This window comes from Callospermophilus lateralis, chromosome 1 (genome assembly GCF_048772815.1).
Source record: "Callospermophilus lateralis isolate mCalLat2 chromosome 1, mCalLat2.hap1, whole genome shotgun sequence".
Classification (NCBI taxonomy): Eukaryota; Metazoa; Chordata; class Mammalia; order Rodentia; family Sciuridae; genus Callospermophilus; species Callospermophilus lateralis.
This window is the reverse complement of record NC_135305.1, coordinates 144,598,962-144,624,886: the sequence shown is the minus strand read 5'-3', so window position 1 is coordinate 144,624,886 and position 25,925 is coordinate 144,598,962. Positions and strand designations below refer to the sequence as shown.

At 47.8% G+C, this 25,925-nt stretch overlaps 3 pseudogenes; 2 read left to right on the top strand and 1 right to left on the bottom strand.

Annotated features, from left to right (window-relative positions):
• Positions 1-560: 560 nt before the first annotated feature.
• LOC143642054 (reticulon-4 receptor-like) lies at positions 561-4,273 on the top strand (annotated as a pseudogene).
• Positions 4,274-9,399: 5,126 nt separating this feature from the next.
• On the top strand, positions 9,400-10,582 carry LOC143642051 (reticulon-4 receptor pseudogene; annotated as a pseudogene).
• Positions 10,583-14,913: 4,331 nt separating this feature from the next.
• LOC143642050 (immunoglobulin lambda constant 6 pseudogene) lies at positions 14,914-17,002 on the bottom strand (annotated as a pseudogene).
• Positions 17,003-25,925: the final 8,923 nt, after the last annotated feature.

The following is a 25,925-nucleotide window of genomic DNA, read 5'->3' as shown; positions in this document are numbered from 1 at the left end:
GGGACCAGCCCTGGAGGTCAGGAGCCCTGTAGTTCAGAAGGCTGCAGAGGCCAAGGGGTTGGGCCAGTGAGGCTTTCTGGGGGATAGGGAGGGGTTGCTTTCCAAGGTGGAGGGCAGGAAGAGGTCAGATGGGATAGCCATGGTGTAAGGTTAGGGGACACCCTCCCGACTGCCTGGTGGGGTTTTTTGTATTCCCTGGGCCCCCACTGTGAACACAAACCAATGCGGCAAAGTTGGGTTTCATTATCTCATATAAAAATGCCCCCTCGTGCTTGCTCAGCGGAGAGGTTGCTATGAAGAGCACGGGGCAGGCCCCAAGGGGGGCCAGGCTGGAGCCAATTACTGTGGCTGCAGCAGAAGAGAGCCCACCCCGGCTGCTGTGCTGATATCAGGGCCAGTGCAGAGGACCGACTCCCAGAATTTGGTTTCCAAAAAGCAGTTGTCTTGGCAGGAATACAGCCTTGTCTTTGTGCCTGATACCTGCTGCTAGCAGGGCTGAGAGCCATGTGGCCGCTCTCCCAGTTGCCTGCCTCCTCTGCATGGCTCAGTCTGGAGTCAACATGGGCATCTATACCAGTGAACTCGCACCCCACACCTCAGGTCGTGGGGGCCACAGCACATGGTGTGTGGCAGTCTAGCTGAGTCAGGATGTGAGGGACATGGTCAAAATGTTTGGCAGCTAGCACAGAGAACTTGTCATTATGGCACAGAGAGGTTGGTGGCATGGCCCAGTCTCACGGAGGCCTAGTCAAGAGCATGGCACAGTTGGTGATATGCATAGTCTGTGGCATGGCTTGACTGGAGATATGGCCCAGTCATGGCAGTAAGCCTGACCAGTGAGCACTGAGGGCCCCCACCTCAACCAGCCCCAGTCTTCCTGAATTCCTGGGCTAGGAAATACAGTTTACATAGCACAGTGCCTGCCTGTGACAGCAGGTGAAACACTGTGGGGAACTTGCATGGCCAAGCCCCACTTTCCCAGGGAAGATGCATAAGAAGGAAGCAGGGGTGTCAGTAGTTTAAATAGAACATCATGCCAAATGCCTCTCCTGCAGAGCCAGCCTTGGGAAGGTTACCCAGGGCTTGGGGGCAATAGGGCTTCTGACTTTCTGGACCCCCATCCTGGCACTGCCATCTTTCTGGCAACCAACAAATGGCCCCAAACCCGGCAAGGCAGAATTTAGAAGAGGAGATGCCTGGAAAGGCTCCCAAGACCTAGGGACATGTTTTATGACTATTATACTTAACTGGTTTGCTGGGACTCTGAATTTAGAGCAATTGTGCTCCTGGCAGAAGAAGACCTCTGTGCCAGGGGGCCCAGCATAGCATGGAAGGCCCAAGGGTCACAGTCCTGACTGGTTGAAGCTGGACATGGCTCTCTCCCTTCTCCCTCTCGATTCCAACCCCAGCACTTAGCCAGCCTCTGTCTGCAGAATCCTGCTCTTAGCTAGCTGCCAAGGGAGGTGTTAGCTGTTAATGCAGGTGTTAGCTGTCAACGAAGGTGTTAGCTGATAACTCAAGTATTAGCTCATAAGACATAATCCTACCAAGGGGATTCACATTTTATTAGACTCACTCCTAAAGACGAGGCAGGCTGAAAAAACCTTCAGCATTCAAAGGGCTAAGGAAATCTAATGGGGGAATAATAGGCCCTCTTGTTGAGGCCAGTTCGCCCTAGCCCAAGGAGAAGTCTTTTGCTAGTATAGAGCCTCACTGAAGGCCCAGGAGTGTCTGTCCCTTCAAGGGAATAGAGGGTGCAACACCATGAGCAGGGGGAGATTGCTGCTGGGAGGCTGTCCCAGTTGAGTGTGCACCTGGGTTGGAGAGTTGAGGGCAGCTGGGACCATGCAGTGACTGGCTGGGAAGAGAGAACTCCTCCCCTGGGAGGGGATCAAGCAGAGGATGAGACCAGGGGAAGAGGCTGCAGGAGGTGTTCCAAGCCAAGTCAGGAAGTGCTTAAAAGGGAGGATGTGTGGAGGAGGGAGCAGCCTGCTGGGGGCAGGGTACTCTGGGGTGGGGACTGTACTCCTTCACTCTCTGCCCTCCCTGCACCCAGTCCCCTATACCTGTGATAGCAGAGGTGCTAGTTGGAAGACCCACCCCATACCTCCTGGAACCCATAGAGGCTGCTATTTGCAGTTTTTTCATTAAATCACATCTCCTCATTGTGAAATGAGGGGGACTCAACAGACTCCCAGCTGCTAGATTTATCAAGAGCTACAAGGGCCTAGGCTGGGCATAGGGTTCTGAACCTCGGTGTGCCTCTGTGAGGAGGATTTCTGCAAAAGCTACCCAAACCTCAGTAGCTGACATACTAAGGATGTCTTAGATTACAGCTTCTCTGTCTGAACCCCACTTCCTTGTAGTCCCTGAGCTCAGTCTGGGTGGTCCTACGATGTTTACCAAGAGCACATCTCCTTCTCTCCCAGCATGGCCTGCAAGCTGTTAGGGGGGTGGGTGCAGGCAGGCCAGGAATAATGCTTGGAATATGGGGATGGAGACCAGACCCAGGGGGACTCTGTTCACTAGAGTCCCAAGAAGGTATATGCAGATGTGAGCAATAGTCCTTCACATAGGTATTTGTTGGGTGACCTAGTAGGCTAACCTTGATAGTGGTTATGAGCATCCAGAAGGGTGCAGTAGGGAGTCTGTAGACATGGTTTCCCAGAGTGTATGATTCCAGGCGCAAGTTGTAGCCAAGCATCATCTATGTAGTATGCACAGCAATGATCCCCAAACTGCCAAATCCCAGGCCACATCTCAGACCTGGCCCCAGCCCCTCATAAGGCCCAATCCCAAGGGATAAACTAGACCCAACATGGATTCCCAGTCCCTTAGGGATCTCTTACCCCTAACCACCCTTTCGTCTACCCACAGGAAGCCGGCTGCAAGTATGGGTGCTGTGGCTACAGGCCTGGCAGGTGGCAGCGCCATGCCCAGGTGCCTATGTGTGCTACAATGAGCCCAAAGTGACAAAAAGCTTCCTCCAACAATGCCTACAGGCTGTGCCCACTGGCATCCCAGCCTCCAGCCTGCACATCTTTCTGCATGGCATCCACATCTCCCCTGTGCCGGCTGCTGGTTTCCATGCCTGCAGCAATTTCACCATCCTGTGGCTACACTGCAATGCACTGGCCCAGTTTGATGCCACCATGTTCTCTGGCCTGACTCTCCTGGAGCAACTGGATCTCAGCGACAATGCCCAGCTTCGTACCTTTGTACCTGCCACATTCCAAGGCCTGGGCCGCCTGCATGCACTGCATCTGGAACGCTGTGCTTGCAGAAACTGGGCCCTGTCCTGTTCCATGGCCTGGCCACCTTGCAGTACATCTACCTTCAAGACAATTGGCTGCAGGCACTGCTAGACAATGGTTTTCATGACTAGGTAACCTCACACATCTTTTTCTTCACGGTAACCACATCCCCAGCGTGCCTGAGTGCACCTTCCATGGCCTGCACAGTCTCGACCATCTTCTCCTGCACCAGAATGGTGTGGCCCATGTGCACCCACATGCCTACTGTGACCTTGGCTACCTCAAGCCTTTACCTGTTTGCCAACAAACTCTCAATGCTGCCTGCAGAGGCCCTGACACCTCTACGTGCTTTACAGTATTTGCAGCTCAATGTCAACCCCTGGGTATGCGACTGCCCCGCCACACCCATTCTGGGCCTGACTGCAGAAGTTCCGAGGTTCCTCATCTGAGGTGCCCTTCAAACTGCCCATGTGCCTGGCTGGCTGTGACATCCAGTGTCTGGTTGCCAATGACCTAGAGGGCTGTGCTGTGGCAGCCAGGCCCTTCCATCCCATCTGGACTAGTGTGGCCACTGATGAGGAGCTGCAGGGGCTGCCCAAATGCTGCCAGCCAGATGCTGCAGACAAGGCCTCGGTGCTAGAATCTGGTAGGCCAGCATCTGCTGGCAATAGACTCAAGGGGTGTGTGCCACCTGGTGACAGCCCAGCAGGCAACGGCTCAGGGCCACATCACATCAATGACTCTCTCGTTGGGACCCTGACCAGCTCTGCAGAGCCTCCACTGACTGCACTATAGCCAGGGGGTCTGAGTCACCAGGAGTCCTCACCACCAGTGTTCCTCAGAGGACAGACTGTTCCTGCAAGAACCGTACCCGCAGTCAGTGTCCTCTATGACAGGCGGGAAGTGGAGGCAGCAGGGCAAGTGATGAAGAGGTTTCAGGTGCCTTTCAAGCCCTGGCCAGCAGCCTTGTGCCCCTTGGCCTTGTGCTGGTAATGTAGACAATGTTTGCACCCTGCTGACCAGCTACGACCCCAGAACCTCTCAGCAGCCAGGTGTATGTACATAGGGGGTCTCCCACCCTGCAGCCAGCCAGAACCAGGGACAGGTCACGTCGGGCAGGCCAGTCCTCTCTGATGGATGCCTCCCCACCAGCCCAACCCCATCTCCACCCCATCATGTTTACAGGGTTGGGGTAGCATTTGTTCCAGTCTCCCACCTGGATCGCTATATATAGAGATATGCATTTTAATTTACTTGTGTAAAAATATTGGACGATGTGGAATAAAGAGCTCTTTTCTTAAACTATGGCCTCTTAGGATGAGGTGATGTGAGTGGTGAGAGGCAGGGGTGAGACCAGGTGCAGCACCTCACTGGACACCATCACACAAGGCCCCTGAGAAGAAGTGGAGTCACCCAGCTGCATGTACCAGGTATGACATGGTATCCCTGCCACCTTCTGAGCTTGCTCCTGAGCCCAAACACCTACCCTGAGAGCTGGACTGACAGAGCATATGTCAGGCCTGTGGGTCGAGATGAGGCTGCTTTTGTGGGGACATCTACTCTAGTTCCTTACATCCAGGTTTGCATTGCCCTCAAGAGGAGATTGAGGATAAGAGATGAAGAACATTCCCCCTCTTTTGGGAGATGGACAGAAGTAAGGTGACCCTGAAGGTCAGTTGAGTTGGTAAAGCCAGGCTTGGGCCAGACAGGAACTGTGTACACCTTCTTACCACTGCCCAGGTTTATAGGAAGATTACTATTCCTCTTACAACACACCCACAGCCCAGAAACAGTCCCTTGAAGATGTGCATGCTCTTGTACACATATGTGCACAATAAACACATATGACCAGGCAGGAGCTACATGCATGCATGCCTATGTTTGAAAAAAGTACCCACAGCACAGACAAAAAATACATGTGTGCACATTTTCCCAAGGCCTAGGCCAGGGAGGGCTCAGAAACAAAAGGGAAAGGGGCCAAGAAACTATGTAGGGTGCTTACAGAGAAGCCCCCCCCCACCACAGGGCAGGGGCTGGGAAGGAGGAGGAGAAAAATTCAGCATTTGGGGGAGGGAACAGTGGAGGGGGAACATTGCTGGTGGAGCCAGATGGCCATGGGGGCAGCTAGGGCTCCAGAAGCCCAGGGGAGGAGGAGGAGAGTGTCAGGAAATGTGCTCAGCAACCAAACCCCCTGCTCTTTCTCTAGCTCCTCCATTCTGCCACCCAAGGTGGAGGAGTCAGGACAGATTCTCTAGGCCATTTTCTTTATCCATTCATATATCCATTCATTCTTCAGGCTGAGGCAAGTGAGGACATGGGATAGGTACAGTGACCTGACCAGGGTAGAGAAAGAAACTATCTCAGGAGGTCCAGCCATGGTCAGCTCCATACAGTAAGGACCCAGACAATTGGGGTCTATGTACTGGGAGGAAGAAAAAGAGGAAGGAGAGAGAAGTGAGACCCAAGTCTTTCTGACTACTCTTTTCTATCTGATGCTCCAAGAGACTGTGAACTTCTTCTCTGGGCTACTTTCCTCCTGATGCCAGAGTGTTCCCCACTATACAGTAAGAATCTCAGAGAAGTTGCAAATGAATGTGAGTTAAGAGGAATGGAGATAGAGACGGATTTCTGATCAAACAAGCACCATCATTGCAGACCTTGCTCTATCTCCCTGTAGAGAAGCTTCTAGGGCTGCCTTGGTGGGAAAGGGGGCACGAGACTCAGAGTCTGAATTCCAGAGAGTCCAGTGGATGGAGGGCTTCAGTTTCTGGAGTCTTTTCTGTTTAGAGATTTGGACTATGTTAGTTTTAAGAGGCTTCCCTGCCATGTGAATTTATGGTGGAAGATTTCTGTGTCCTAGGAGGTCCTGCCTGATACATGCCTGTCCCTGTCACCTGTCTTTTTCAGTAGTCTCTGGTAAGCAAATTCTTTCTGGTGTCTCTCCTTCAGTTATAAGGTGGGAAGGTGCATACATTTGGGCCTGTGTGTCCTGAGCTCCATCATGTCTGTGGTGTCCTGCTTGTGCTGAGGGAGGAGGTGGGACTCAGCAGTTATGCCCACCTTTCTCTCCCTCCCTCTCCCCCACCAGTGATTAAACCCAAATGGGCTTAACCACAGTGCCACATCTACAACCCTTTTTATTTTATTATTATTATTTTTTTTAAATTTGGAGACAGGGTCTTTCTAAGTTGCTTAGGGCCTAGCTAATTTGCTCAGGCTGGATTTGAATTTGTTTTCCTCCTGCCTTAGCCTCCTGAATTTTGGGATTACAGGCATTTGCCATTGCATCTGGCTGTATGTCCATCTTCTCAAAGGAAATTCCTTCCACATCCTTACCTCCTTTTATTTCCTCCATCATCTCTTTGAGTCCCAGTCCAAAAGATCCCCTCCATGGATTGAAGGCAGTCTCATAGCCAAGACCTCAGGGGACTGATCCTTTGAGCATTTCCCTCCCTCCCTCTCATACCTGATAGTCTTGGGAACCCAACCTAACTTCCCAATTCCCTTGGGCCCCAAGGATAAGAGACCCAAAGGGAAGAAGTAGACATTCATTCACCCATTCAGGGAAGAATGTTCACTGGAGAGAAAGATGGAATCACAGTGAAGCCTAAGCAAGAAGCAAGAAGGGGTCACTTGAATCATTCTATCCTGCTCCAAAAGGATCCTGAGAAGATGGGAAATATTGGAGGAGGTGAGGGACCAGATAAGGAAGAGAAAGTTTAGGACTTCCAGATAAATTTAGACTTCAGTGCTCATAAGACAGAAAAGAGAGAAAAATCTACCTAGATTTCACCCTGAACCCCAAAGATGAGAGCAAGAGAGAGATTCAGCAAGGATGGTTAGCTAGGTGCTTCTTCTGCACACATAACACAGGAGAGCAGACCTGAACTCCAGCCCTTACTATCACCAGGCCTGAACCCACCTACAGATGCCCCCTCATGCTTGCTCAGTGGAGGGGTTGCTATGGAGACCAACGGACAGGCCCCAAGGGGGGCCGGGCTGGAGACAATTACCATGGCTGCAGCAGAAGAGAGCCCACTCCGGCTGCTGTGCTGATATCAAGGCTAGTGCAGAGGGATGATTCACAGAAGTTGGTTTCCAAAAAGCAGTTGTCTTGGCAGGAATAGAGCCTTGTCTTTGTGCCTGATACCTGGTGCTAGCAGGGCTGAGTGCCATGTGGCTGCTCTTACAGTAGCCTGCCTCCCCTGCGTGGCTCTGTCTGGAGTCAACATGGGCATCTATAAAGTGAACTTGCAGACCACACCTCAGGTCTTGGGGGTCACAGGACATGGTTCAGTGGTAGCCTAACTCAGTCCTGATGTGAGGGACATGGTCAATATGTATAATAGGTATCACAGAGAACTTGTCATATGGCACAGAGAGGTTGTAGCATGGCCCAGTCTCAGGGAGGCCTAGTCAAGAGCATGGCACAGTTGGTGATATGCAGAGTCTGTGGCATGGCTTGACTGGTGATGTGGCCCAGTTATGGCAGTGAGCCTGACCAGTGAGCACTGAGGGCCCCCACCTCAACCAACCCAAGGTCTTCCTGAATTCCTGGGCTAGGAAATACAGTTTACATAGCACAGTGCCTGCCTGTGACAGCAGGTGAAACACTGTGGGGAACTTGCATGGCCAAGCCCCACTTTCCCAGGGAAGATGCATAAGAAGGAAGCAGGAGTGTCAGTAGTTTAAATAGAACATCAAGTCAAATGCCTCTTATGCATAGGCAGCTTTGGAAGGTTACCCAGGGCTTGGGGAGCTCCTGGGCTTCTGACATTCTGTACCCCATCCTGGGGCTGCCATCTCCCTGGCAACCAACAAATGACCCCAAACCCAGCAAGGCAGAGTTCAGAAGGGAGATGCCTGGACATTCTCCCAGGACCTAGGGACATATTTAATGACTATTATACTTATCTGGTTTGCTGGGACTCTGGATTTAGAGCAATTGTTGTGCTCCAGGCAGAGAGGACCCCTGTGGCAGGGAGCCCAGCATAGCATGGAAGGCCCAAGGGTCACAGTCCTGGCTGGTTGAAGACAGACCATGGCTCTCTCCCTTCTCCCTCTCAACTCCAATCCCAGCACTTAGCTGGCCTTCTGTCTGCAGAATCCTGCTCTTAGCTAGCTGCCAAGGAAGGTGTTAGTTGTCAATGCAGGTGTTTTGTGTTATTGGATAACTCAAGTGTTAGCTGATAAGCCATAACCCTCTCAAGGGGATTCACATTTTAATATACTCACTCCCAAAGGCAAGACAGGCTGAAAGAACCTTCAGGATTCAAAAGGGGTAGGGAATCTAATGGTGGAATAACAGGCCCTGCTGTTGAGGCCAGTTTGCCCTAGCCCAAGGAGAAGTCTTTTGCTAGTATAGAGCCTCATTGAAGGCCCAGGAGTGTCTGACACTTCAAGGGAAGAGAGGGTGAAACAGCATGAGCAGGGGGGATTGCTGCTGGGAGGCTGTCCCAGTTGAGTGTGCACCTGGGTTTGAGAGTTGAGGGCAGCTGGGACCATGCAGTGACTGGCTGGGAAGAGAGAACTCCTCCCCTGGGAGGGGATCAAGCTGAGAATGAGGCCAGGGAGGAGGCTGCAGGAGGTGTTCCAAGCCAAGTCAGGAAGTGCTTAAAAGGGAGGATGTGTGGAGGAGGGAGCAGCCTGCTGGGGGCAGGGTACTCTGGGGGTGAGGATTGTACTCCTTCACCCCATGCCCTCATAGCACCCAGACCCCTGTTCCTGTGATCGCATAGGTGCTAGTTGGTAGACTCACCCCATACCCCTGGAACACAAGGTGGCTGGTATTTGCGGGTTTTTCATTCTTTGTGAAATGAGGGGGCCTCCCCAGATTTCCAGCTGCTAGAGTTTATAAGAACTACAAGGGCCTAGGCAGGGCATAGGATTCTGAGCCTCAGTGTGCCTCCTTCTGCAGTCTGAGAGGAGGATTTTTGCAAAAGCTACCCAAACCTCAGCAGCTGACAGATTAGGGATGAGACTTAGATTGCAGCTCCTCTGCCTGAACCCCGCTTCTTAGTAGTCCCTGAGCTCAGTCCGGGTGGTCCTACAGTGTTTGCCAGGAGCATATCTCCTCCTCTCCCAGCATGGCCTGCAAACTGTTAGGGGGCTGGGGTGCAGGCCAGCCAGGAGTAATGCTTGGAATATGGGGATGGAGACCAGGCTACACTCCAATACACTGGCCTGGATTGATGCCACCACAATCTCTGGCCTGACCTTCCTGGAGCAACTGGATCTCAGTGACAATGTCCAATTTCATACCTTTGTACCTGCCCCATTCCAAGGCCTGGGCCACCTGCACTCACTGCACCTGGACTGTTGTGGCTTGCAGGAACTGGGCCCTGGCCTGTTCCTTGTCTGGTGCGCCTTGCAGTATCTCTACCTTCAAGACAATGGGCTGCAGGCACTGCCAGACAATGGCTTCCATGACCTGGGCAACCTCACACACATTTCCTTCATGGTAACTACATCCCCAGCGTGCCTGAGCGTGCCTTCTGTGGCCTGCACAGTCTCAACCTACTCCTCCTGCACCAGAATCGTGTGGCCCATGTGCACCCACATGCCTTGCATGACCTTGACCACCTCAGGACACTCTACCTGTTTGTCAACAACCTCTCAATGCTGCCTGCAGAGGCCCTGGCCCCTCTACATGCTCTACAGTATTTGCGGCTCAAAGACAATCCTGGGTATGTGACTGCCGGGCATGCCCACTCTGGGCCTGGCTGCAGAAGTTTCAAGGATCCTCATCTGAGGTGCCCTGCAACCTGCCCATGCACTGGCTGGCTGTGACTTCAAGCATCTGGTTGCCAATGACCTAGAGGGCTGTGCTGTGGCAGCCAGGCCCTTCCATCCTATCTGGGCCAGTGGGGCCACTGATGAGGACCTGCTGGGGCTGCCCAAATGCTGCCAGCCAGATGCTGCAGACAAGGCCTTGGTTCTAGAATCTGGAGGCCAGCCTCTGCTGGCAATGCACTCAAGGGGCAGGTGCCACATAGTGACAGCCCACCAGCAAACAGCTTAGGCCCACATCACATCAATGACTCTCCCTTTGGGACCCTGCACAGCTCTGCAGAACCCACACTGACTGCACTTCAGCCAGAGGGGTCTGAGTCACCAGGAGTCCCCACCACTGGTCTTCATCGGTGGCCAGGCTGTTCCAGGCTGTTCCTGCAAGAACCGCACCCGCAGTCAGTGTAGTTTAGGACAGGGGAAGTGGGGGAAGCGGGGCAAGTGATGCAGAGGGTTCAGGTGCCCTTCCAGCCCTGGCCTGCAGCCTTTTTCCTCTTGGCCTTGTGCTGGTACTGTAAACAATGTTTTTACCCTGCTGACCAGCTACCAGACCCCAGAACCTCTCAGCAGCCAGGTGTGTGTGCAAAGGGCATCTCCCACCATGACACCAGCCAGCGCCAGGGACAGGTCATGTTGGGCAGACCAGTCCTCCCTGATGTACGCCTCCCCACCAGCCCAACCCCATCTCCACCCCATCATGTTTACAGGGTTTGGGGCAGCGTTTATTCCAGAACGCAGTCTCCCACCCGGATCGCGGTATGTAGAGATATGCATTTTTTACTTACTTGTATAAAAATATTAGATGATGTGGAATAAAGAGCTCTTTTCTAAAACTATGGCCTCTCAGGCTGTGAGTGATGAGAGGCCAGGGTAGGACCAGGTGCTGCACCTCACTGGACAACATCACACAAGGCCCCTGAGGAGAATGGAGTCATCCAGCAGGATGTACCAGGTATGACATGGTATCCCTGCCACCTTCTGAGCTTGCTCCTGAGCCCAAACACCTACCCAGAGAGCTGGACTGACAGAGCATATTACAGACCTGTGGGTCTATGTGAGGCTGCTTTTGCATTTACCTAGTTCCTTCCACCCAGCTTTGCGTTGCCAACAAGAGGAGATTGAGGATAAGAGATGAAAAACATTCTCCCTTTTCTGGGAGATGGAGAGGAGTAGAGTGGCCCTAAAGGCCAGTTGAGTTGGTAAAGCCAGGCTAGGGGCCAGGCAGGTACTGTGTACACCTTCTTACCACTGCCCAGGATTACAGGCAGATTCCTATTCCTCTTACAACACACCCAGAAACAGTCCCTTGAGGATCTGCATGCTTTGTACACATATGTGCACAACACACACACATATGACCAGGCAGGAGCTACATGCATGCATGCCTATGCTTGAGAAAAGCACCCACATCACAGACAAAAATACACTTGTGCACACTTTCCCAAGGCCTAGGCTAGGGAGGACTCAGAAACCAAAGGGAAAGGGGCCACGTGGCCAAAAAACTAGGTAGGGTGCTTACAGAGAAGGCCCCCTCCCCAACAGGGCAGGGGCTGGGGAGGAGGAAAAGAAAAATTCAGTGATTTGAGGGAGGGAACAGCAGAGGGGAACATTGCTGGTGGAGCCAGATGTCCCTGGGGGCAGCTAGGGCTCCAGAAGCCCAGGGGAGGAGGAGAGTGTCAGGAAATGTGCTCAGCAACCAAAGCCTCCAGCTCTCCCTCTAGCTGCTCAGTGCTGCCACCAAGGTGGGGGACTCAGGACAGATTCTCTAGGCCATTTTCTTTATCCATTCATCTATCCATTCATTCTTTAGGCTAAGGGAAGTGAGGACATGGGATAGGTACAGTGACCCGACCAGGGTGGAGAAAGAAACTGTCTCAGGAGGTCCAGCCATGGTCAGCTCCATACAGTAAGGACCCAGACAATTGGGGTCCATGTACTGGGAGGAAGAAAAAGAGGAAGGAGAGAGAAGAGAGACCCAAGTCCTTATGACTACTGTTTTCCATCTGATGCTCCAAGAGACTGTGAACTTCTTCTCTGGGCTACTTTCCCCCTGGGTGCCAGAGTGTTCCCCACTACACAGTAAAAATCTCAGAGAAGTTGCAAATGAATGTGAGTTAAGAGGAACAGAGATAGAGAAGGGTTTCAGATCAACAAAGCACCATCATTGCAGACCCTGCTCTATCTCCCTGTAGAGAAGCTTCTAGGGCTGCCTTGGTGGGAAAGAGGGCACGAGACTCAGAGTCTGAATTCCAGAGAGTCCAGTGGGTGGAGGGCTTCTGTTTCTGGAGTCTTTTCTCTTTAGAGACTCGGTCTATGTTAGTTCTAAGAGGCTTCCCTGCCATGTGAATTTATGGTGGAAGATTTCTCTGATCTAGGAGGTCCTGCCTGACACAGGCCTGTCCCTGTCACCTGTGTTTTTCAGGAATCACTAGTCAGGAAATTCTTTCTGGTGTCTCTCCTTCAGTTATAAGGTGGGAAGGTGCATACATTTGGGCCTGTGTGTCCTGAGCTCCATCATGTCTGTGGTGTCCTGCTTGTGCTGAGGGAGGAGGTGGGACTCAGCAGTTATGCCCACCTTTCTCTCCCTCCCTCTCCCCCACCAGTGATTAAACCCAAATGGGCTTAACCACAGAGCCACCTCTACAGCCCTTTTTAGTTTATTATTATTTTTTAAAATTTGGAGACAGGATCTTGCTAAGTTGCTTAGGGCCTAGCTAATTTGCTCAGGCTGGATTTGAATTTGTTTTTCTCTTGCCTTAGCCTCCTGAGTTTTGGGATAACAGGCATTTGCCATAGCATCTGGCTGTATGTCCATCTTCTCAAAGGAAATTCCTTCCACATCCTTACCTCCTTTTATTTCCTCCATCATCTCTTTGAGTCCCAGTCCAAAACATCCCCTCCATGGATTGAAGGCAGTCCCATAGCCAAGACCTTGGGGGACTGATCCTTTGAGCATTTCCCTCCCTCCCTCTCATACCTGATAGTCTAGTGAGCCCAACCTAACTGCCCAATTGTCTTGGGCCCCAAGGATAAGAGACCCAAAGGGAAGCAATAGACATCCATTCACCCATTCAGGGAAGAAGGTTCACTGGAGAGAAAGATGGAATCACAGTGAAGCCTGAGAAAGAAGCAAGAAGGGGTCACTTGAATCATCCTATCCTGCTCCAAAAGGAACCTGAGAAGATGGGAAATATTGGAGGAGGTGAGGGACCAGATAAGAAAGATAAAGTTTAAGACTTCCAGATAAATTTAGACTTCAGTTCTCATAAGACAGAAAAGAGAGAAAAATCTACCTAGATTTCACCCTGAACCCCAAAGATGAGGGCAAGAGAGAGATTCAGCCAGGATGGTTAGCTAGGTGCTTCTTCTGCACACATAACACAGGAGTGCAGACAAGAACTCCAGTCCCTCCTATCACCAGGCCCGGACCCACCTACAGCTGTACTGTGAATCCAGGGGCTAGCCACCTACTCAGAGGACAGGTAAAAATACATGGGAGAATGGCAAGAGGTGGCCCCTCCTTCCATGGAATCACCCAGTATTGGTACATAGAATCCATCCACCTAAAAGGGAGTGGGATAGGAAGAATATATAAATGTACCTCACAACTGATTTCATTGCTAATGTCTGGTCCAGAAAGGGGCTGTGTCCCCAGCTCAGCTCATCTTGGAGAATGTACTGGGCAAAACAGAGAGACTTGTTTATATCACAGTGAAAGTGGAGCTGGAGAACTGTGTGGAACTGAGGCACCTAGGAGGGTCCTGGGTTCCCCTTTTAAACTCCAAAAGGATGTACAATAGAGAATGTGTGTATATGTGCTTGTGTCTGTAACATATGTGGGTGCATGCATGGGATTTTACGTGTGCATTCATTTGTCTCTAGCACAGGTCCCCACTTTGTGAGATTGCCAGGACAATAACCTGTTTAATAGGATTAACACAGAGCTGCCAACGAGAGGAGTCAGTTCAAAGACTGATGCAAGATGTAAGGCTGAAATCCAACACTTGACTGTAATCTGGAGCACTCATTGACTAGCCATGAACTGCTGAACTTGAAGAATAAAGACAGGGAACTATTAAGCTGACCATAGGGGACAGTAGAGAGTAGAGCTGACCCATGTCTCTGAGGGGCTTTGAAAAAGAAAAAAATAGCCAAATAGGGCACACAGAGAGGAGTGTGGAGTACATAAACAGGATCTTGGGGTTAAGTGTGGAGTGCTGTAGAGAGGGATTATTGGGACCAAGGCTATGTCTTGGGGAGGTAGGAGCATAATGGACATGGAAGGAAGGGCAAGTGGCTCCAGGCTGTAAGGACAGGGATTACAGGTAGGGGAAGGGAGGCAAAAAAGGGATGGCCTCTGGAATGTGGGCTTAGACTGGAGATGGAAGGACATTCAAGGATGAAGTGACGTTCAGACTGTCCCAGGGAAGTGAACTCACACATTCTCCTGGAGGCCTTGGGGATCCAAGGAGAGACCAATACCTGGAATGGGGAGGTGAACTAGTCTGCACAATAGGAGCAATCACAGGCTGGATAGGTGAAAATATGCAGGCTGGGTTCCTGCTGAGGACCATTCCCTTGCTGTAGACAATTCCGTGGAGTTTGGGTGAGAGTGAAAGCATCTACCAGAGAAATATCAAAAGTCTTCCCTGGCCATTTTGTCTCAAGGTCTAATTGTGTACACCTGATGGGATGGCCAAAGTTAAGATGGGAAGTGTGTAAACTAAAATAAGCAGGAACATGTTCTGGTTAAAAAGGAGGATGTTCATTGAGGTGTTTCTGGGTTGAGGGCAAAGGGCTGGTTGGTAGGGTTGGGAGGAGAGAAGCTTCCCTGGGTTTTCAGCTCCAGGGTGGAGTGAGGGTCTTTAATCTAGGAACACTGTGCAGGGGACACACTCTTCTCCATGGTGCTCCCTTCATGAGTGACCTGGCAGGTGTAGGTCTCATGAGATTTCCACTCATCTGCTGTCAGAGTCAGGTAGCTGCTGGCCATGTACTTATTGTTGGTCTGTTTGGAGGGCTGAGTGTTCTCCACACCCTGTGTGACCTTAATGCCATCTTTCTTCCAGGCCATGGTCACAGAACCCAGGTAGAATTCATTGATCAGACAAACTAGTGTGGCCTTGTTGCTCTGGTGCTCCTCAGAGGAGGGTGAGAACAGGGTGAGCGAGGGCCCAGTCTTGGGCTGACCTGCAAGATGGACCAGGCTAGGGGATCAGTGTTCTGGTGTCCACTTGGGGAGCCCCCATGCTCAGTGTATGAGGAGGGTCTTCTTGTTCAGGGACTCTGTGTTGTAACATGCATGATGTAGAGGGTGTGCCGCAGAATTCCTTAAACTATTCTCCATGTTCCTATGCTTTAAACAACCCAGTAAACCTGTGTATCACCTTACCTAGCATCTCTTAGACCATGGCCTTTCACACAAATGTGTCACACATGCCTTCCTGTCCCTACATCTTATCTGGTCCATGTGTGGTCTCTGTCTGTCCTCTGAGCTCTCTGGGATTTCAGTGTGTTCCATTATGGGTCAGTTCTGACCTGATTCCTTGGCTCTGAGGGCCAGTGTTTTTATTAAGGAGCCCATTTTCACCCCAATGCATCTCCTCTTCAGTCTCTGCAATGGGTAAGGGTCTTTGTTCCTAAAAGTCTGTCTTTCTGGCATGGCCTCAAGGTAAGGGTCCTTGCCATAGGGCAGATATGTTGGTTTTCTGCACTGGCAAGTATTTTCTATGAGTTCAGGATCTCATACTTCTGAGGAGCTCACTTTGCCATATCATGTCCTTCAGTGAGTCTGTACCCAGCATCATGTATACAGTCTTCTCCTCCTTTATTTCTCTTGACTAAGTTTCAAGAGTCCCAATGTGGCTCTGGGCCCTTCACCTAGAAAACCATGGGGGTTTAAGGATCCCTTCTATCTCCTACTTGTCTGGCTCTGTAATATGAGTCTCACAGCCTTGGGCACATGATATTCTGACCTCTGATTTCCCAGCCTTAGGTGTTCTATTTCTTTTTAATTCAACTAACTTCAGCTCCTCCTAGTCCCTAATCCCTCTTCCCCATAAGATAGTGCCTCAGTGCACATGTTCACACAGATCATCAGACAGGGGATAGGCCAATGGAAGACAGGACAACCCAGCGCATCTGAGGGAAAATATATGGCACAAATAGAGAGAAAGACAGCTGAGTACCCAAAGGTTATCCTGTCCAGTTTCTTTCCTCTGATGTCAGAGTTGAAGGGTCATGGATACTACCTGAGTTTTCATGGGGTTTTAACAGAAAAACAAGAGTTCAGTACCAAAGGGCTCAAATCCATGGAGAATATTTAACCCCACTTGAGACATGGCATGACACAACCAGGAGGAAACTCTTATTATCCTTGGGGATAACAAAGAAATTGGGGTAATGAGTCACTCACCCAGGACTGTCTGCCTGTTCCTTCACCAAACACAAAAACACTGTGACACAGCTTGTGCAAAATCCCTTTCCTGCCTTACCCCTATCCCCTTAGATCCAGCTGCAGCTGTGATGGAGGCAGCCTCTGATAGACCTGGCATCTTCATGAGGAAAAGGTGAAATCCCTGAGAAATGTTCTTGGAAGGTGCCATCTGTCCTGAGAAAAAAAGATACTCCAAAGATACTCCTGATACTCCAAAAATCAGTCAAAGAAAACCCCTTGAGAATGTCCCTTGGGCCAGAGGGAGTTTCCAGCAGGGCACAGGAAAGGGTCATTTCTATCCTGCCCCAGCAGATAACTGAGACTAGGGGATGAACTGGAGAAAATGAGTAAGCAGATAAGGAGGGGCAAAGATGACAGATTCCTGCACAGGTTGAAACCTCAGTTCCAGAAGGCTAGAAAGGAGAGAGAATACACCAAATGGGAGAGGAAGAGGAAACTCACCAAGGATGGTCACCTTGGTCCCACTGCCAAACACAGCACACTGTGACACAGATCTGTACATGAACCACTTTTTGCACCATAGCCCAGACCCTCCTGCAGCTGCACCAGAAGCCCATGGTTCAGCCTTCTTTCACAGGGGCTGCTCAGCCATGGGTGTGTGAGAATTCTTGCTTCTGATTGAGCTGGAACATGACCTCTTTAAAGGCTGTGGAATAGGATCATCTTGAGTCATCCCAAGTGTTGGAGAGGATTTCTTTCATTTCTATATTTAAATTACACACACACAAACACACACACACATACACACACACACATATATATATTAATTATGATATTAAAAGATGAAAATGCAGAAATCTGTCAAAAATTAATGACAATCATATGAGGTAATAGGGTTCTGAATAACTTTCTCCTCACCTTATAATTTTTTTTTGTAATTTCCAAAAATAATATGAAGACCTTAAAATTACTGACTGGATGATGATTTTATATGTATATATTATATGTACATATATAAACATATATAAGTATATATATGTATATGTATATACACACACAGATATTTGACAAATCAAATACATACTTTTTTTGCAAGATTTATTGTTCTCTCCTTAATATGCAGAGAATACTCAAAATTATGTCATAGGAATATACTGGACAAACATCTGATATGCAATATTCTAATAAAAATAATGTTCTAATAATACAATATTCTAACAGCAGTATAAATCTCATGACTGATGATCCTAATTTAAAATTCCAGGGGTAGTTCCTGGGTAGTGGTTGGTAGATTTCCCTTGCTCCTAGTAGAGTTTATTCCATGCGCTCCAAGTGTGGGGACCTCTGCTTTTCCCTTGACCTCCTTCTGACTTATACATCCACCTGTGCATGTGTGCACATACTTGCTTCAACATGTCCTTTGTGCACACATGAGGCAGTCAGCCTCTGTTCATATTGTCACCATCACTGGGTGCACCTACAGCCTAGAGACACACATTGTAACCCTCATGAGAAGGACATAAGCAGAATGGGATCGCAGCACCAGGCCCTCAATGCACTACCTTGTGGTGGCCCATTAGCCTGTAGAGCTCACACAGGGACACACACCAGTAGCTTGGAATCCATGAAGTGTCCTGCTCAACAAGTACCTCCTTAGTTCTCCAAAGTCACATACTGCTCCCTGAGCACAGCCCTTCCCAAGCTTTCTTCTCAACTCATTGTCACTCTTGGAATGGACAGAAACTTCCTCCCTTTCCCCAATGTGAGTGGCCTACACAGAGATCATTATTCTGGGATTTTGGTGACAACATTTGATGATCGTTTTCATGACACCAGAGGGCTTTACTGCCTCTCCTGCTACCTGGAGTCTTCCTGATAGATTCATACAGATGCTCAACATGAAAATGTGTATCAAAGGGCATATGCTTGTTATATGCATTTTGTGCGGAAAGGTGCGTGTTTGTTTGCGGGCATATATGTTTATGTGTGTGTGTTTCTACAACAGCAGGGAGCCTACACCAAGTTGTTAAGAAGGTGCATCAGCTTGCACACAAGTATGTGGAAGGTATCCCAGAATGTGGCTACTGACTTTGAACACAGTAGACCCACTGACAACCTTAGGGCACCTATGGTGGGTCCATGGGAAGAAATACTGATTCCTGCCTCTCAGGGTGCTGGAAAATAGAGGGACACAAATAGACCAGGAGTACCAAGTAGAATGAATCGCCAGGTTACATGGACTGAGGATCCTATCATTAAGTGCTATTGGGCTGGGAGTGGGCAGTGCTATGGGACCCAGGCAGTGTCCTCAGGGAGGTAGGAGCAGGGTTGACACAAAAGAGAGAACAAGTAGCTCTAGGCAGCAAGGACAGGGATTACAGATGGGAAAAGGGAGACAAAGGGGAAAAGAAGGATGGCCTCAGTGATGGGGGCTTAGGCTGGAGATGAAAGGACATTCGAGGATGGAGTGACGTTCAGACTGTCCCAGGGAAGGGAGCTCACCCATTCTCCCTGAGGCCTTGGGCATCCAAGAAGAGACTGATCCTGGGAGTGTGTGTGGGGGGGGGTTGAACAAGTCTGCACAAGAGGAGCAAGCACAAGGTGGATAGGTGTAAATATGCAGCCTGAGTTCCTGCTGAGGGCCCTTCCCTTCCTGTACAACATCCTGTGGGTCTTCCAGGGTAATATCAGCAGCCTTTCCTGGCCTATTTGTCTCAAAGTCTTTGACCACACTGAGGGGATGGTCAAAGTTAAGATGGGAAGTGTGTAAACTAAAATAAACAAGACCATGATTTCTGGTTGAAAAGGAGGATGTTTATTGAGGGGTTTCTGGGTTGAGGGAGAAGGGCTGGGATGGTAGGGTTGGGAGGAGAGAAGCTTCCTGGGGTTTTTAGCTCCAAGTCGGAATGAGGGTCTGGGGACTAAGAACACTGTTCAGGGGACACACTCTTCTCCATGGTGCTCCCTTCAGGAGTGACCTGGCAGGTGTATGTCTCATGAGATCCACTCGTCTGCTGTCACAGTCAGGTAGCTGCTGGCCATGTACTTATTGTCGGTCTGTTTGTAGGGCTGAGTGTTCTCCACACCCTGGGTGACCATGGTGCCATCTATCTTCCAGTCCACAGTCACGACACCCAGGTAGAAGTCACTGATCGGCCACAGCTGAGTGGCCTTGTTGCTCTGGAGCTACTCAGAGAAGGGTGGGCATAGGGTGAATGAGGGCCCAGCCTTGGCTGACCTGCAAAATGGACCAGGCCAAAGGGATCAGTCTTCTGGTGTCCACTCTGGAGCCCCTATGCTCAGTGTGTGAGGAGGGTCTTCTTGTTCAGGAACTCTGTGTTGGAGCATGTTTGATGTAGATGGTGTGTTGGGGAATTCCTTAAACTATTCCCCATGTTCATAGGCATTAAGCAACCCAGGACACCTGTGTATCACCTTGCCTGGCACCTCTTAGACCATGGTCTTTCACACAAACATGTCACCCTTGCCTTCCTGCCCTGCCTAGTTCTGACATCTCTCTGGTCTACCTGTAGTCTCTGTCAGTGTGTCCCATTCTGGGTCCATTCTGACCTGACTCCTTGGCTTTGAGGGCCAGTGTTTTTACTAAAGTACCCATTTTTACCCCCAATGTGTCTCTTCTTGAGTCTCTGCCATGGGTAAGGTCTTTGTTCCTCAAAGTCTGTCTGTACCCAGAGAAGTGGGGGCTCTTCAAGTTGGCCATCTCCTCATTCTAAGACCTTTGCCTCTAATGTGTTCTTGGGACCACTCCTTGCCCCAGACTATGGGGCACAGAAGCCCTCATCCACCCTCACAGTCCCTGATGACCCTTGAACACACCTAGCAGCCAAGTCGATCTCTGAGCCTTCCATTTGCTTTCTCATTTATCATCTCCTGAATTTAACATGCGCTTTGAGGAAGGCAGGAGTCTGATGCCTGAACAATCAAGGTCTCAATCCCCATGGTTAAGGGGCTCCAAGGACAGAGGAGTCTTTGCTTCTTTCTGAGGACCACCCTCACAGAGCTGGACCCTGGTCAACTTGCCTAGTCTGATCTGGCTCTGAATTCCTCTGTCCTCATGGTCCATTAGAGGACCAGACTGGTGCAGCCTAGAGTGAGCCAGATCTCTCTCTCTCTCTCTCTCTCTCTCTCTCTCTCTCTGTTGGTGTCTATTTGGGATAACCTCTTGAGTGCCCAGGGGCCAGGGTTCCTACTCCTTCTTGTCCCTGGGTGTTCTGTGAAGCCTTCCCAACCTGGATGATCATCCAGCTGGATTCTGGGGGCCTCTGTACTCTCACTAATGCCTAGTGCTCCCTAATTAGACCTGGACCCTGGTCCCCACTTGGTCTTCAGCCCCAGAGGAGGGAAAGGGACCAGTTTTCCTGTCTCCAGCCCAAGCTTGCAGGACAAGGCCATATCACACTGTTGGAATCTGAAGGTGGCTGCTTCTGCTGTTGGGATCCTTCCTGCTGGCTACCACATGACCACCAACCTCCCCTGTGCCCCATGGGAGAAAGGAAAGTGGTCTTTCCTTAAGACAGAGTAGGGCAGATGGTAAGAAGCCCTTAAAGAGAGAAAATAGACTTTCCTAAGACAGGAGGGATATGGGGAAGAGTGAGAAAAGTCAGAAGAGCCACTTACCTAGAACAGTGAGCCGGGTCCCACCACCAAAGACATACCACAGTGATTGAGGCTTGGACTAAAACCCACAGGGTCAGCACCTGGGGTCTGCCCCCTAGGGGCTGGGCAAGAGTGGAAACTATTGGGTGTGATGGGTGGGGTTGTGTCCTTGGCACACTGCAGGTTGTTGTCTGGTTCTCCAGAGACTCATCCCTTGTCCCAGGCATGCATTGCCCATGGCCTTGGAGATACCCCATGTGTGTCCCCTATCTCTGAGTTTCTCAGTGCTGACAGAAAGGCTAAGCATAGTTACTGATTGAATCCCCTTGTGTACCCTAGACCTTATACCACAACAAATATACCATTAAGAGAGTCAAAAGAAAAATAAAAAGAAAATTACAGAAGTTATACTCTAAGAATTGATGGTGGCTTTGCCAAATGTGACTTTATCTTTCAAAATAAAGGTAGTATATTACATTGGAAGATTATGCATTGCATTGGGATCACCATTTTTTTAACCTTAGCATCAGGACTATTTGACAATGGTTGTATTAAAGACATGCACCTAGGTTTTTTGAAATTAGTGTAGAATTTGTGTAGAAGACATACCTCAATAACCGTGGTATGTCTTTGGTGCTGGGACCCAGCTCACCATTCTATTTAAGTGGCTCTTTTGACTTTTCTTAATCTGTCCCATAACCCTCCTGTCTTTGGCAATACAGAATTTAGTGTAATATTAATATGACCTTGATTGTTTTTGAATAAGTTATTTGCAGAAAGTTATTCAAGGAAGTTTACTCAAATTATTAAAAGATGTCTTCCAAACTTACAACAACATTCATATATACAGGAAAAAAACATTTGCGTCAGAAACCAGGAATGTTACTTTTTTAAAAAAAATTCAATGTTTATTCTTAAGGTTTAACTTGACACGATATCTTTATTTTACATTTATGTGGTGCTGAGAATCGAACCCAGTGCCTTGTGCATGCTAGGCAAGCACTCTATCACTGAGCCACATGGCCAGACCCTCACTCACACTTTTCAATATTCAACAGATTCTACACAATGTAATGAGATGAAGGGGGGGAAAGTTATAAGTATTAGGAAAAGAGAGTGAAAATGATGTGCTAGTCTACTAAAAGCCAAACCAATCTACTTAAGAGAATTAGTTGAGCTGTTAGAACCCATACAAGAATTAAAGTGGCTGAATGTAAGAGTGATATGTAAAAATGATTAGGTTTCTTTGCTGCATAAGCAGTAATACTTTAGGGTGTGAAATTGTGGGAAATTTTCAATTTCAAAAGATATATATTTTAAATACTTTCAATTAAATAGCTAAGATTTATGAATAAATAACACTAGATTTTCAATGAATTAAATACAAGATTACTTGACTAGTGAATATAAAAGTGAGTGAATGGAAAGAATATCATGTTCATGGGTGAAAGTGCTGAGCTTTATAAAGGTATCAGTTCATCTCAAATCAACCATATATTCCTAGAAATTACAAATATAACACCAAAAGAATGATTTTTGAGAATTAGGGAATTGACTCCAAAGTTCAACAGGAAGAAAGATGGAGAGTATGTATGGATATTTTGCAAAACAATAATAATGATGGGTTGTTTCCCCTAGCAGATACAAAAACATATTATAAAGCTAAAATAATCAAAAGAAAGTAGGATTCAGAAATAAACCAATACTTCAAGAGAGCCACAGAGAGAATATGATAAGTCATCTTTAGCATTTGATAAAAGTCTCATTTATATTCAACAGATGTCTTTCCATTTGGCAAATAAACAAAGTTATATGTCTATGTGTATGAACTCCAGATAAAGTTAGATACATATGCACCAAAACAATAAAAGTACGAGAACAAAATACAAGTGTGATTTTTATCATATCCAAATAAAAATCACCTTCCTAAACTTGGCATGGATCACAGAACCATCAAGAAAATGCTAAAACAATGTGACACAATAAGATTAACAACCACTTTATGGTGGAATGCTGCAGTCTGGCTGGGCACAAATCAGGAGCCACTGAAGCAGGAACAAACTTTATTTTTGAACTGCAGGAAAACACTTCACCCACGCTCCCCGGGGAATTCTCCGAACACACGCGGCTCCTCGAGGAACCCGCAGCCAGAAGTATCTCTCTCGGAAACCCCTCCTCCTGCACTTCCCCAACCAATGGGAACTCCCGGGGAATCCCCAGAAATCCCCAGGAGAACTCCAAAGTAGTGCGAGAACTCAAAAGTAGCAGCAGAGGCGGATAGTAATGCCTCGCCTGTCAGTCAATACTGTTGGCAAAATGCCAGGGACCATACAGACTCGGCCATGGCTCTCAGCATCTCCCCCCTTCTGTTTAATTAAACAACAAGCAATGTGGCTTAGGGACTGTGCCTGTTAGGTTGTCCAATTCAACATATGGTCCTTGGATCATACCCGTCACTGACTACTGGTCCAGCATACAGCCATACTTGTGGACAGGCCTTTGCACCAGTGTGTGGGGGGGTGAGGTTCTTTGCCTCACCTCTGTTGGCCCCCAAATTTTAGACCATCACTAGTAGAAGGGAGGAGGATGCAAAATACCACGACACTAAGCCAATGCGAGCTCCTTTGAAAAATTGTTCCACCGGTAACATCATCAGCAAAAATACTCCAGCACTACCACAATTCACTGCACCAACAGATAGTTCACAATGCATATAAGTGATACATAGTCCAGGCAAGTTCTGCAAGCAGTTCAAAGCAGAGGAATCTGTCAATATGTCCATTTCCTCCCAAAGTAAATCAACTCCTTGATTGAGCATAACTTGTTGAGTTATTATTCATTGATGCATCAGTTTATACAGTTTGTTGTGATAACTATCGAAGAAGCTGTAGTTTGGTTTTATCTTTGTCTTCACCAGCAATGGGATGAAGATAGGAATTCTGGCAATGATGCTAAAAAAATTATGTAGCATTCCAACAGGCACTAGGAAAACAAATTTTTGAACAATTTACATTATCCTGAAAAGAATTATTAAATATAATGAAAAGGAAAGGTGAAAGTAAACAAACAGATATGTTAACCTCCTTATTTGTTCACATATAAAAACAATTTTCAACAGCTGCTTACCCAATCTAAATTAAACCATTAAAATCACGTGAATAAAAAAATTTGGATCCATTTATTCATGAGTGCTCCTCATATATGATATATGGACATATGCACATACAGACATACAACACAAAACAGAAGTGTGCACACATAACATACAATACATAAGACAATAGTAAAGGCCTTGTAGCTTTACCTAGGTAAAATCTCCATTGCAATGTTTAAAAACTCCACAGTCAAAAATTAAAACTGATCAGAAAAACATTAACCTAGGTCTGTATGAGCTCAAAAATAAAATAGAACTTTATGATGTGGGAAAAGGCAATAATAAAATAAATATTGAAAAAAGCATCCTGGTTAATCACTGTCGCAGATGTAAGAATAGCCAAACTGGAGCTCTGGATATCAGTTGTTATGGATTTGAGTCAAATCACCTTTTTTTTTTTTGGTCTGTACAATTCGCTTTGGTTAGTTTCTCTGGAATCCAAATCGGCTGTTGTTCTCCCTGTGGGAACACACAAACAGAACCCCGACTCCAGACAATCACTGGGTCAGGACCTTTCCATTGTCCTGTTAGAATATCCTTCCAAAGTACCTTAGGCTTATGTACATTTTTTGGACACATATGCCTTTCCGCAGCACTAAGCCCTGATGAATCCAATTTAAAAAGTTTAGAGTAAAAAGGGTTATTTTAAGTTTATCTTTGGGGGATTTATACCCCTTTCCAATTCCCTCTTTTTGCTTTAATAAGTACATTTTAATAGTTTGATGAGCTCTTTCAACTATGCCTTGTCCCTGAGGATTGTATGGGATTCCTGTTACATGAGTAATGACAAATGATGAGCAAAATTGTTTAAAAGAGGTAGAAGTATAACCAGGACCATTATCTGTTTTTAACTGTTTTGGAAGGCCCACAGTGGCAAAATTTTGTAAGCAATGAGCTATAACATCTTTAGTTTTTTCTCCAGCATGAAGGGAGCCCATCAAAAATCTGGAAGAAGTATCAACTGTAACATGCAAATATTTTAATTTTCCAAATTCTAGCAAGTGTGTGACGTCCATCTGCCAAATGTGGTTAGGTATCAGTCCTCTAGGATTGACTCCAAGATTAACTTATGGTAAAAAGGTCACACAATTTTGACATTGTTTTATTATTTGTCTAGCTTGTTCCTTGGTTATTTAAAAATGCTTTTGTAAAGTATTAGCATTGACATGGACCCTTTAATGAAAATTTGTAGCTTCTTCTAGTGTAGAGAAAATATGTATGTCATGTATAGTTTTATCTGCTAAATCATTGCCCAAACTAAGGGCTCCAGGCAATCCTGTATGTGCTCTGATATGTCCTATAAAGAATGGATATTTTCTGTCCCAGATTAGACTTTGTATAGTGGAAAACAAAGAGAAAACAGTAGAGGAAGGGGAAATCCTACCAGCATCTTCAAGGGATACTATAGCATTAACTATATACTGACTATCAGAAAATAAATTGAATACAGAATCTTTAAACATCCCAAAAGCTTGTAGAACTGCATTAACCTCTACCTTTTGAGCTGATTGTTTGGGTACTAAAAATGTAAAAGTTTGATCAGGGGTAACTACTGCTGCTGTACCATCATTTGACCCATCAGTGAATACATTTGGAGCATTCATGATAGGGGTTTTTCTTGTCATTTTTGGAAAAACTACAGGATGCGAAGACCAAAAAGGCAACAAAGGATTAGATGGTAAGTGATTATCAAATGACACATTAGATTTAAACA